We start from the raw sequence: 12,128 nt of genomic DNA on the forward strand, positions 1-12,128 counted from the left end.
CCATTTCACAGTGCTAATGCAATGCACAACCATTTAAGCGTCGAAACAAGCAAAATATCTCGCAAATCGCGAAGATTTCGTCGATTTTGATGAAAAATAGCCGTCATTTCCTTCCCGTTGGAGATATTTCGACGTTTAGGCGCTCTTTGAACTCCATTTCACAGTGCTAATGCAATGTACAATAATTTAAGCGTCGAAACAAGCAAAATATCTCGCAAATCGCGAAGATTTCGTCGATTTTGATGAAAAATAGCCGTCATTTCCTTCCCGTTGGAGATATTTCGACGTTTAAGCGCTCGTTGAACTCCATTTCACAGTTCTAATGCAATGCACAACCATTTAAGCGTCGAAACAAGCAAAATATCTCGCAAATCGCGAAGATTTCGTCGATTTTGATGAAAAATAGCCGTCATTTCCTTCCCGTTGGAGATATTTCGACGTTTAGGCGCTCTTTGAACTCCATTTCACAGTGCTAATGCAATGCACAACCATTTAAGCGTCGAAACAAGCAAAATATCTCGCAAATCGCGAAGATTTCGTCGATTTTGATGAAAAATAGCCGTCATTTCCTTCCCGTTGGAGATATTTCGACGTTTAGGCGCTCTTTGAACTCCATTTCACAGTGCTAATGCAATGCACAACCATTTAAGCGTCGAAACAAGCAAAATATCTCGCAAATCGCGAAGATTTCGTCGATTTTGATGATATATAGCCGTCATTTCCTTCCCGTTGGAGATATTTCGACGTTTAAGCGCTCGTTGAACTCCATTTCACAGTGCTAATGCAATGTACAACCATTTAAGCGTCGAAACAAGCAAAATATCTCGCAAATCGCGAAGATTTCGTCGATTTTGATGAAAAATAGCCGTCATTTCCTTCCCGTTGGAGATATTTCGACGTTTAGGCGCTCTTTGAACTCCATTTCACAGTGCTAATGCAATGCACAACCATTTAAGCGTCGAAACAAGCAAAATATCTCGCAAATCGCGAAGATTTCGTCGATTTTGATGATATATAGCCGTCATTTCCTTCCCGTTGGAGATATTTCGACGTTTAAGCGCTCTTTGAACTCCATTTCACAGTGCTAAAGCAATGCACAACCATTTCAGCGTCGAAACAAGCAAAATATCTCGCAAATCGCGAAGATTTCGTCGAATTTGATGCAAAATAGCCGTCATTTCCTTCCCGTTGGAGATACTTCGACGTTTAAGCGCTCGTTGAACTCCATTTCACAGTGCTAATGCAATGCACAACCATTTAAGCGTCGAAACAAGCAAAATATCTTGCAAATCGCGAAGATTTCGTCGATTTTGATGAAAAATAGCCGTCATTTCCTTCCCGTTGGAGATATTTCGACGTTTAGGCGCTCTTTGAACTCCATTTCACAGTGCTAATGCAATGCACAACCATTTAAGCGTCGAAACAAGCAAAATATCTCGCAAATCGCGAAGATTTCGTCGATTTTGATGAAAAATAGCCGTCATTTCCTTCCCGTTGGAGATATTTCGACGTTTAGGCGCTCTTTGAACTCCATTTCACAGTGCTAATGCAATGTACAATAATTTAAGCGTCGAAACAAGCAAAATATCTCGCAAATCGCGAAGATTTCGTCGATTTTGATGAAAAATAGCCGTCATTTCCTTCCCGTTGGAGATATTTCGACGTTTAAGCGCTCGTTGAACTCCATTTCACAGTTCTAATGCAATGCACAACCATTTAAGCGTCGAAACAAGCAAAATATCTCGCAAATCGCGAAGATTTCGTCGATTTTGATGAAAAATAGCCGTCATTTCCTTCCCGTTGGAGATATTTCGACGTTTAGGCGCTCTTTGAACTCCATTTCACAGTGCTAATGCAATGCACAACCATTTAAGCGTCGAAACAAGCAAAATATCTCGCAAATCGCGAAGATTTCGTCGATTTTGATGAAAAATAGCCGTCATTTCCTTCCCGTTGGAGATATTTCGACGTTTAGGCGCTCTTTGAACTCCATTTCACAGTGCTAATGCAATGCACAACCATTTAAGCGTCGAAACAAGCAAAATATCTCGCAAATCGCGAAGATTTCGTCGATTTTGATGATATATAGCCGTCATTTCCTTCCCGTTGGAGATATTTCGACGTTTAAGCGCTCTTTGAACTCCATTTCACAGCGCTAAAGCAATGCACAACCATTTCAGCGTCGAAACAAGCAAAATATCTCGCAAATCGCGAAGATTTCGTCGATTTTGATGAAAAATAGCCGTCATTTCCTTCCCGTTGGAGATATTTCGACGTTTAGGCGCTCTTTGAACTCCATTTCACAGTGCTAATGCAATGTACAACAATTTAAGCGTCGAAACAAGCAAAATATCTCGCAAATCGCGAAGATTTCGTCGATTTTGATGAAAAATAGCCGTCATTTCCTTCCCGTTGGAGATATTTCGACGTTTAAGCGCTCGTTGAACTCCATTTCACAGTGCTAATGCAATGTACAACCATTTAAGCGTCGAAACAAGCAAAATATCTCGCAAATCGCGAAGATTTCGTCGATTTTGATGAAAAATAGCCGTCATTTCCTTCCCGTTGGAGATATTTCGACGTTTAGGCGCTCTTTGAACTCCATTTCACAGTGCTAATGCAATGCACAACCATTTAAGCGTCGAAACAAGCAAAATATCTCGCAAATCGCGAAGATTTCGTCGATTTTGATGAAAAATAGCCATCATTTCCTTCCCGTTGGAGATATTTCGACGTTTAGGCGCTCTTTGAACTCCATTTCACAGTGCTAATGCAATGCACAACCATTTCAGCGTCGAAACAAGCAAAATATCTCGAAAATCGCGAAGATTTCGTCGATTTTGATGATATATAGCCGTCATTTCCTTCCCGTTGGAGATATTTCGACGTTTAAGCGCTCTTTGAACTCCATTTCACAGTGCTAAAGCAATGCACAACAATTTCAGCGTCGAAACAAGCAAAATATCTCGCAAATCGCGAAGATTTCGTCGATTTTGATGAAAAATAGCCGTCATTTCCTTCCCGTTGGAGATATTTCGACGTTTAAGCGCTCGTTGAACTCCATTTCACAGTGCTAATGCAATGTACAACCATTTAAGCGTCGAAACAAGCAAAATATCTCGCAAATCGCGAAGATTTCGTCGATTTTGACGAAACATAGCCGTCATTTCCTTCCCGTTGGAGATATTTCGACGTTTAGGCGCTCTTTGAACTCCATTTCACAGTGCTAATGCAATGCACAAACATTTAAGCGTCGAAACAAGCAAAATATCTCGCAAATCGCGAAGATTTCGTCGATTTTGATGAAAAATAGCCGTCATTTCCTTCCCGTTGGAGATATTTCGACGTTTAGGCGCTCTTTGAACTCCATTTCACAGTGCTAATGCAATGCACAACCATTTAAGCGTCGAAACAAGCAAAATATCTCGCAAATCGCGAAGATTTCGTCGATTTTGATGAAAAATAGCCGTCATTTCCTTCCCGTTGGAGATACTTCGACGTTTAAGCGCTCGTTGAACTCCATTTCACAGTGCTAATGCAATGCACAACCATTTAAGCGTCGAAACAAGCAAAATATCTCGCAAATCGCGAAGATTTCGTCGATTTTGATGAAAAATAGCCGTCATTTCCTTCCCGTTGGAGATACTTCGACGTTTAAGCGCTCGTTGAACTCCATTTCACAGTGCTAATGCAATGCACAACCATTTAAGCGTCGAAACAAGCAAAATATCTCGTAAATCGCGAAGATTTCGCCGATTTTGATGAAAAATAGCCGTCATTTCCTTCCCGTTGGAGATATTTCGACGTTTAGGCGCTCTTTGAACTCCATTTCACAGTGCTAATGCAATGCACAACCATTTAAGCGTCGAAACAAGCAAAATATCTCGCAAATCGCGAAGATTTCGTCGATTTTGATGAAAAATAGCCGTCATTTCCTTCCCGTTGGAGATATTTCGACGTTTAGGCGCTCTTTGAACTCCATTTCACAGTGCTAATGCAATGTACAACAATTTAAGCGTCGAAACAAGCAAAATATCTCGCAAATCGCGAAGATTTCGTCGATTTTGATGAAAAATAGCCGTCATTTCCTTCCCGTTGGAGATATTTCGACGTTTAAGCGCTCGTTGAACTCCATTTCACAGTTCTAATGCAATGCACAACCATTTAAGCGTCGAAACAAGCAAAATATCTCGCAAATCGCGAAGATTTCGTCGATTTTGATGAAAAATAGCCGTCATTTCCTTCCCGTTGGAGATATTTCGACGTTTAGGCGCTCTTTGAACTCCATTTCACAGTGCTAATGCAATGCACAACCATTTAAGCGTCGAAACAAGCAAAATATCTCGCAAATCGCGAAGATTTCGTCGATTTTGATGATATATAGCCGTCATTTCCTTCCCGTTGGAGATATTTCGACGTTTAGGCGCTCTTTGAACTCCATTTCACAGTGCTAATGCAATGCACAACCATTTAAGCGTCGAAACAAGCAAAATATCTCGCAAATCGCGAAGATTTCGTCGATTTTGATGAAAAATAGCCGTCATTTCCTTCCCGTTGGAGATATTTCGACGTTTAGGCGCTCTTTGAACTCCATTTCACAGTGCTAATGCAATGCACAACCATTTAAGCGTCGAAACAAGCAAAATATCTCGCAAATCGCGAAGATTTCGTAGATTTTGATGAAAAATAGCCGTCTTTTCCTTCCCGTTGGAGATATTTCGACGTTTAAGCGCTCGTTGAACTCCATTTCACAGTGCTAATGCAATGTACAACCATTTAAGCGTCGAAACAAGCAAAATATCTCGCAAATCGCGAAGATTTCGTCGATTTTGACGAAACATAGCCGTCATTTCCTTCCCGTTGGAGATACTTCGACGTTTAAGCGCTCGTTGAACTCCATTTCACAGTGCTAATGCAATGCACAACCATTTAAGCGTCGAAACAAGCAAAATATCTTGCAAATCGTGAAGATTTCGTCGATTTTGATGATATATAGCCGTCATTTCCTTCCCGTTGGAGATATTTCGACGTTTAAGCGCTCTTTGAACTCCATTTCACAGTGCTAAAGCAATGCACAACCATTTCAGCGTCGAAACAAGCAAAATATCTCGCAAATCGCGAAGATTTCGTCGATTTTGATGAAAAATAGCCGTCATTTCCTTCCCGTTGGAGATATTTCGACGTTTAGGCGCTCTTTGAACTCCATTTCACAGTGCTAATGCAATGTACAACAATTTAAGCGTCGAAACAAGCAAAATATCTCGCAAATCGCGAAGATTTCGTCGATTTTGATGAAAAATAGCCGTCATTTCCTTCCCGTTGGAGATATTTCGATGTTTAAGCGCTCGTTGAACTCCATTTCACAGTTCTAATGCAATGCACAACCATTTAAGCGTCGAAACAAGCAAAATATCTCGCAAATCGCGAAGATTTCGTCGATTTTGACGAAGCATAGCCGTCATTTCCTTCCCGTTGGAGATACTTCGACGTTTAAGCGCTCGTTGAACTCCATTTCACAGTGCTAATGCAATGCACAACCATTTAAGCGTCGAAACAAGCAAAATATCTTGCAAATCGTGAAGATTTCGTCGATTTTGATGAAAAATAGCCGTCATTTCCTTCCCGTTGGAGATATTTCGACGTTTGAGCGCTCTTTGAACTCCATTTCACAGTGCTAATGCAATGCACAACCGTTCAAGCGTCGAAACAAGCAAAATATCTCGCAAATCGCGAAGATTTCGTCGATTTTGATGAAAATAGCCGTCATTTCCTTCCCGTTGGAGATATTTCGACGTTTAAGCGCTCGTTGCACGCCAATTCACAGTGCTAATGCAATACACAACCATTTAAGCGTCGAAACAAGCAAAATATCTTGCAAATCGTGAAGATTTCGTCGATATTGATGAAAAATATCCGTCATTTCCTTCCCGTTGGAGATATTTCGACGTTTAAGCGCTCTTTGAACTCCATTTCACAGTGCCAATGCAATGCACAACCGTTTAAGCGTCGAAACAAGCAAAATATCTCGCAAATCGCGAAGATTTCGTCGATTTTGATGAAAAATAGCCGTCATTTCCTTCCCGTTGGAGATATTTCGACGTTTAGGCGCTCTTTGAACTCCATTTCACAGTGCTAATGCAATGCACAACCATTTAAGCGTCGAAACAAGCAAAATATCTCGCAAATCGCGAAGATTTCGTAGATTTTGATGAAAAATAGCCGTCTTTTCCTTCCCGTTGGAGATATTTCGACGTTTAAGCGCTCGTTGAACTCCATTTCACAGTGCTAATGCAATGTACAACCATTTAAGCGTCGAAACAAGCAAAATATCTCGCAAATCGCGAAGATTTCGTCGATTTTGACGAAACATAGCCGTCATTTCCTTCCCGTTGGAGATACTTCGACGTTTAAGCGCTCGTTGAACTCCATTTCACAGTGCTAATGCAATGCACAACCATTTAAGCGTCGAAACAAGCAAAATATCTTGCAAATCGTGAAGATTTCGTCGATTTTGATGATATATAGCCGTCATTTCCTTCCCGTTGGAGATATTTCGACGTTTAAGCGCTCTTTGAACTCCATTTCACAGTGCTAAAGCAATGCACAACCATTTCAGCGTCGAAACAAGCAAAATATCTCGCAAATCGCGAAGATTTCGTCGATTTTGATGAAAAATAGCCGTCATTTCCTTCCCGTTGGAGATATTTCGACGTTTAGGCGCTCTTTGAACTCCATTTCACAGTGCTAATGCAATGTACAACAATTTAAGCGTCGAAACAAGCAAAATATCTCGCAAATCGCGAAGATTTCGTCGATTTTGATGAAAAATAGCCGTCATTTCCTTCCCGTTGGAGATGTTTCGACGTTTAAGCGCTCGTTGAACTCCATTTCACAGTTCTAATGCAATGCACAACCATTTAAGCGTCGAAACAAGCAAAATATCTCGCAAATCGCGAAGATTTCGTCGATTTTGACGAAACATAGCCATCATTTCCTTCCCGTTGGAGATACTTCGACGTTTAAGCGCTCGTTGAACTCCATTTCACAGTGCTAATGCAATGCACAACCATTTAAGCGTCGAAACAAGCAAAACATCTTGCAAATCGTGAAGATTTCGTCGATTTTGATGAAAAATAGCCGTCATTTCCTTCCCGTTGGAGATATTTCGACGTTTAAGCGCTCGTTGAACTCCATTTCACAGTGCTAATGCAATGTACAACCATTTAAGCGTCGAAACAAGCAAAATATCTCGCAAATCGCGAAGATTTCGTCGATTTTGACGAAACATAGCCGTCATTTCCTTCCCGTTGGAGATATTTCGACGTTTAGGCGCTCTTTGAACTCCATTTCACAGTGCTAATGCAATGCACAAACATTTAAGCGTCGAAACAAGCAAAATATCTCGCAAATCGCGAAGATTTCGTCGATTTTGATGAAAAATAGCCGTCATTTCCTTCCCGTTGGAGATATTTCGACGTTTAGGCGCTCTTTGAACTCCATTTCACAGTGCTAATGCAATGCACAACCATTTAAGCGTCGAAACAAGCAAAATATCTCGCAAATCGCGAAGATTTCGTCGATTTTGATGAAAAATAGCCGTCATTTCCTTCCCGTTGGAGATACTTCGACGTTTAAGCGCTCGTTGAACTCCATTTCACAGTGCTAATGCAATGCACAACCATTTAAGCGTCGAAACAAGCAAAATATCTCGCAAATCGCGAAGATTTCGTCGATTTTGATGAAAAATAGCCGTCATTTCCTTCCCGTTGGAGATACTTCGACGTTTAAGCGCTCGTTGAACTCCATTTCACAGTGCTAATGCAATGCACAACCATTTAAGCGTCGAAACAAGCAAAATATCTCGTAAATCGCGAAGATTTCGCCGATTTTGATGAAAAATAGCCGTCATTTCCTTCCCGTTGGAGATATTTCGACGTTTAGGCGCTCTTTGAACTCCATTTCACAGTGCTAATGCAATGCACAACCATTTAAGCGTCGAAACAAGCAAAATATCTCGCAAATCGCGAAGATTTCGTCGATTTTGATGAAAAATAGCCGTCATTTCCTTCCCGTTGGAGATATTTCGACGTTTAGGCGCTCTTTGAACTCCATTTCACAGTGCTAATGCAATGTACAACAATTTAAGCGTCGAAACAAGCAAAATATCTCGCAAATCGCGAAGATTTCGTCGATTTTGATGAAAAATAGCCGTCATTTCCTTCCCGTTGGAGATATTTCGACGTTTAAGCGCTCGTTGAACTCCATTTCACAGTTCTAATGCAATGCACAACCATTTAAGCGTCGAAACAAGCAAAATATCTCGCAAATCGCGAAGATTTCGTCGATTTTGATGAAAAATAGCCGTCATTTCCTTCCCGTTGGAGATATTTCGACGTTTAGGCGCTCTTTGAACTCCATTTCACAGTGCTAATGCAATGCACAACCATTTAAGCGTCGAAACAAGCAAAATATCTCGCAAATCGCGAAGATTTCGTCGATTTTGATGATATATAGCCGTCATTTCCTTCCCGTTGGAGATATTTCGACGTTTAGGCGCTCTTTGAACTCCATTTCACAGTGCTAATGCAATGCACAACCATTTAAGCGTCGAAACAAGCAAAATATCTCGCAAATCGCGAAGATTTCGTCGATTTTGATGAAAAATAGCCGTCATTTCCTTCCCGTTGGAGATATTTCGACGTTTAGGCGCTCTTTGAACTCCATTTCACAGTGCTAATGCAATGCACAACCATTTAAGCGTCGAAACAAGCAAAATATCTCGCAAATCGCGAAGATTTCGTAGATTTTGATGAAAAATAGCCGTCTTTTCCTTCCCGTTGGAGATATTTCGACGTTTAAGCGCTCGTTGAACTCCATTTCACAGTGCTAATGCAATGTACAACCATTTAAGCGTCGAAACAAGCAAAATATCTCGCAAATCGCGAAGATTTCGTCGATTTTGACGAAACATAGCCGTCATTTCCTTCCCGTTGGAGATACTTCGACGTTTAAGCGCTCGTTGAACTCCATTTCACAGTGCTAATGCAATGCACAACCATTTAAGCGTCGAAACAAGCAAAATATCTTGCAAATCGTGAAGATTTCGTCGATTTTGATGATATATAGCCGTCATTTCCTTCCCGTTGGAGATATTTCGACGTTTAAGCGCTCTTTGAACTCCATTTCACAGTGCTAAAGCAATGCACAACCATTTCAGCGTCGAAACAAGCAAAATATCTCGCAAATCGCGAAGATTTCGTCGATTTTGATGAAAAATAGCCGTCATTTCCTTCCCGTTGGAGATATTTCGACGTTTAGGCGCTCTTTGAACTCCATTTCACAGTGCTAATGCAATGCACAACCATTCAAGCGTCGAAACAAGCAAAATATCTCGCAAATCGCGAAGATTTCGTAGATTTTGATGAAAAATAGCCGTCTTTTCCTTCCCGTTGGAGATATTTCGACGTTTAAGCGCTCGTTGAACTCCATTTCACAGTGCTAATGCAATGTACAACCATTTAAGCGTCGAAACAAGCAAAATATCTCGCAAATCGCGAAGATTTCGTCGATTTTGACGAAACATAGCCGTCATTTCCTTCCCGTTGGAGATGTTTCGACGTTTAAGCGCTCGTTGAACTCCATTTCACAGTTCTAATGCAATGCACAACCATTTAAGCGTCGAAACAAGCAAAATATCTCGCAAATCGCGAAGATTTCGTCGATTTTGACGAAACATAGCCATCATTTCCTTCCCGTTGGAGATACTTCGACGTTTAAGCGCTCGTTGAACTCCATTTCACAGTGCTAATGCAATGCACAACCATTTAAGCGTCGAAACAAGCAAAACATCTTGCAAATCGTGAAGATTTCGTCGATTTTGATGAAAAATAGCCGTCATTTCCTTCCCGTTGGAGATATTTCGACGTTTGAGCGCTCTTTGAACTCCATTTCACAGTGCTAATGAAATGCACAACCGTTCAAGCGTCGAAACAAGCAAAATATCTCGCAAATCGCGAAGATTTCGTCGATTTTGATGAAAATAGCCGTCATTTCCTTCCCGTTGGAGATATTTCGACGTTTAAGCGCTCGTTGAACGCCACTTCACAGTGCTAATGCAATACACAACCATTTAAGCGTCGAAACAAGCAAAATATCTTGCAAATCGTGAAGATTTCGTCGATATTCATGAAAAATATCCGTCATTTCCTTCCCGTTGGAGATATTTCGACGTTTAAGCGCTCTTTGAACTCCATTTCACAGTGCCAATGCAATGCACAACCGTTTAAGCGTCGAAACAAGCAAAATATCTCGCAAATCGCGAAGATTTCGTCGATTTTGATGAAAAATAGCCGTCATTTCCTTCCCGTTGGAGATATTTCGACGTTTAAGCGCTCGTTGAACTCCATTTCACAGTTCTAATGCAATGCACAATCATTTAAGCGTCGATACAAGCAAAATATCTCGCAAATCGCGAAGATTTCGTCGATTTTGATGAAATATAGCCGTCATTTCCTTCCCGTTGGAGATATTTCGACGTTTAAGCGCTCTTTGAACTCCATTTCACAGTGCTAATGCAATGCACAACCATTTAAGCGTCGAAACGAGCAAAATATCTCGCAAATCGCGAAGATTTCGTCGATTTTGATGAAAAATAGCCGTCATTTCCTTCCCGTTGGAGATATTTCGACGTTTAGGCGCTCTTTGAACTCCATTTCACAGTGCTAATGCAATGTACAACAATTTAAGCGTCGAAACAAGCAAAATATCTCGCAAATCGCGAAGATTTCGTCGATTTTGATGAAAAATAGCCGTCATTTCCTTCCCGTTGGAGATATTTCGACGTTTAAGCGCTCGTTGAACTCCATTTCACAGTTCTAATGCAATGCACAACCGTTTAAGCGTCGAAACAAGCAAAATATCTCGCAAATCGCGAAGATTTCGTCGATTTTGATGAAAAATAGCCGTCATTTCCTTCCCGTTGGAGATATTTCGACGTTTAAGCGCTCGTTGAACTCCATTTCACAGTTCTAATGTAATGCACAATCATTTAAGCGTCGAAACAAGCAAAATATCTCGCAAATCGCGAAGATTTCGTCGATTTTGATGAAATATAGCCGTCATTTCCTTCCCGTTGGAGATATTTCGATGTTTAAGCGCTCGTTGAACTCCATTTCACAGTGCTAATGCAATGCACAACCATTTAAGCGTCGAAACGAGCAAAATATCTCGCAAATAGTGAAGATTTCGTCGATTTTGATGAAAAATATCCGTCATTTCCTTCCCGTTGGAGATATTTCGACGTTTAAGCACTCGTTGAACTCCATTTCACAGTGCTAATGCAATGCACAACCATTTAAGCGTCGAAACAAGCAAAATATCTCGCAAATCGCGAAGAGTTCGTCGATTTTGATGAAAAATATCCGTCATTTCCTTCCCGTTGGAGATATTTCGATGTTTAAGCGCTCGTTGAACTCCATTTCACAGTGCTAATGCAATGCACAACCATTTTAGCGACGAAACAAGCAAAATATCTTGCAAATCGTGAAGATTTCGTCGATTTTGATGAAAAATAGCCGTCATTTCCTTCTGGTTGGAGATATTTCGACGTTTAAGCGCTCTTTGAACTCCATTTCACAGTGCTAATGCAATACACAAACATTTAAGCGTCGAAACGAGCAAAGTATCTCGCAAATCGTGAAGATTTCGTCGATTTTGATGAAAAATATCCGTCATTTCCTTCCCGTTGGAGATATTTCGACGTTTAAGCGCTCGTTGAACTCCATTTCACAGTGCCAATGCAATGCACAACCGTTTAAGCGTCGAAACAAGCAAAATATCTCGCAAATCGCGAAGATTTCGTCGATTTTGATGAAAAATAGCCGTCATTTCCTTCCCGTTGGAGATATTTCGACGTTTAAGCGCTCGTTGAACTCCATTTCACAGTGCTAATGCAATGTACAACAATTTAAGCGTCGAAACAAGCAAAATATCTCGCAAATCGCGAAGATTTCGTCGATTTTGACGAAACATAGCCGTCATTTCCTTCCCGTTGGAGATACTTCGACGTTTAAGCGCTCGTTGAACTCCATTTCACAGTGCTAATGCAATGCACAACCATTTAAGCGTCG

The sequence above is a fragment of the Bombus vancouverensis genome, chromosome 10, assembly GCF_051014615.1.
Source record: "Bombus vancouverensis nearcticus chromosome 10, iyBomVanc1_principal, whole genome shotgun sequence".
Classification (NCBI taxonomy): domain Eukaryota; kingdom Metazoa; phylum Arthropoda; class Insecta; order Hymenoptera; family Apidae; genus Bombus; species Bombus vancouverensis.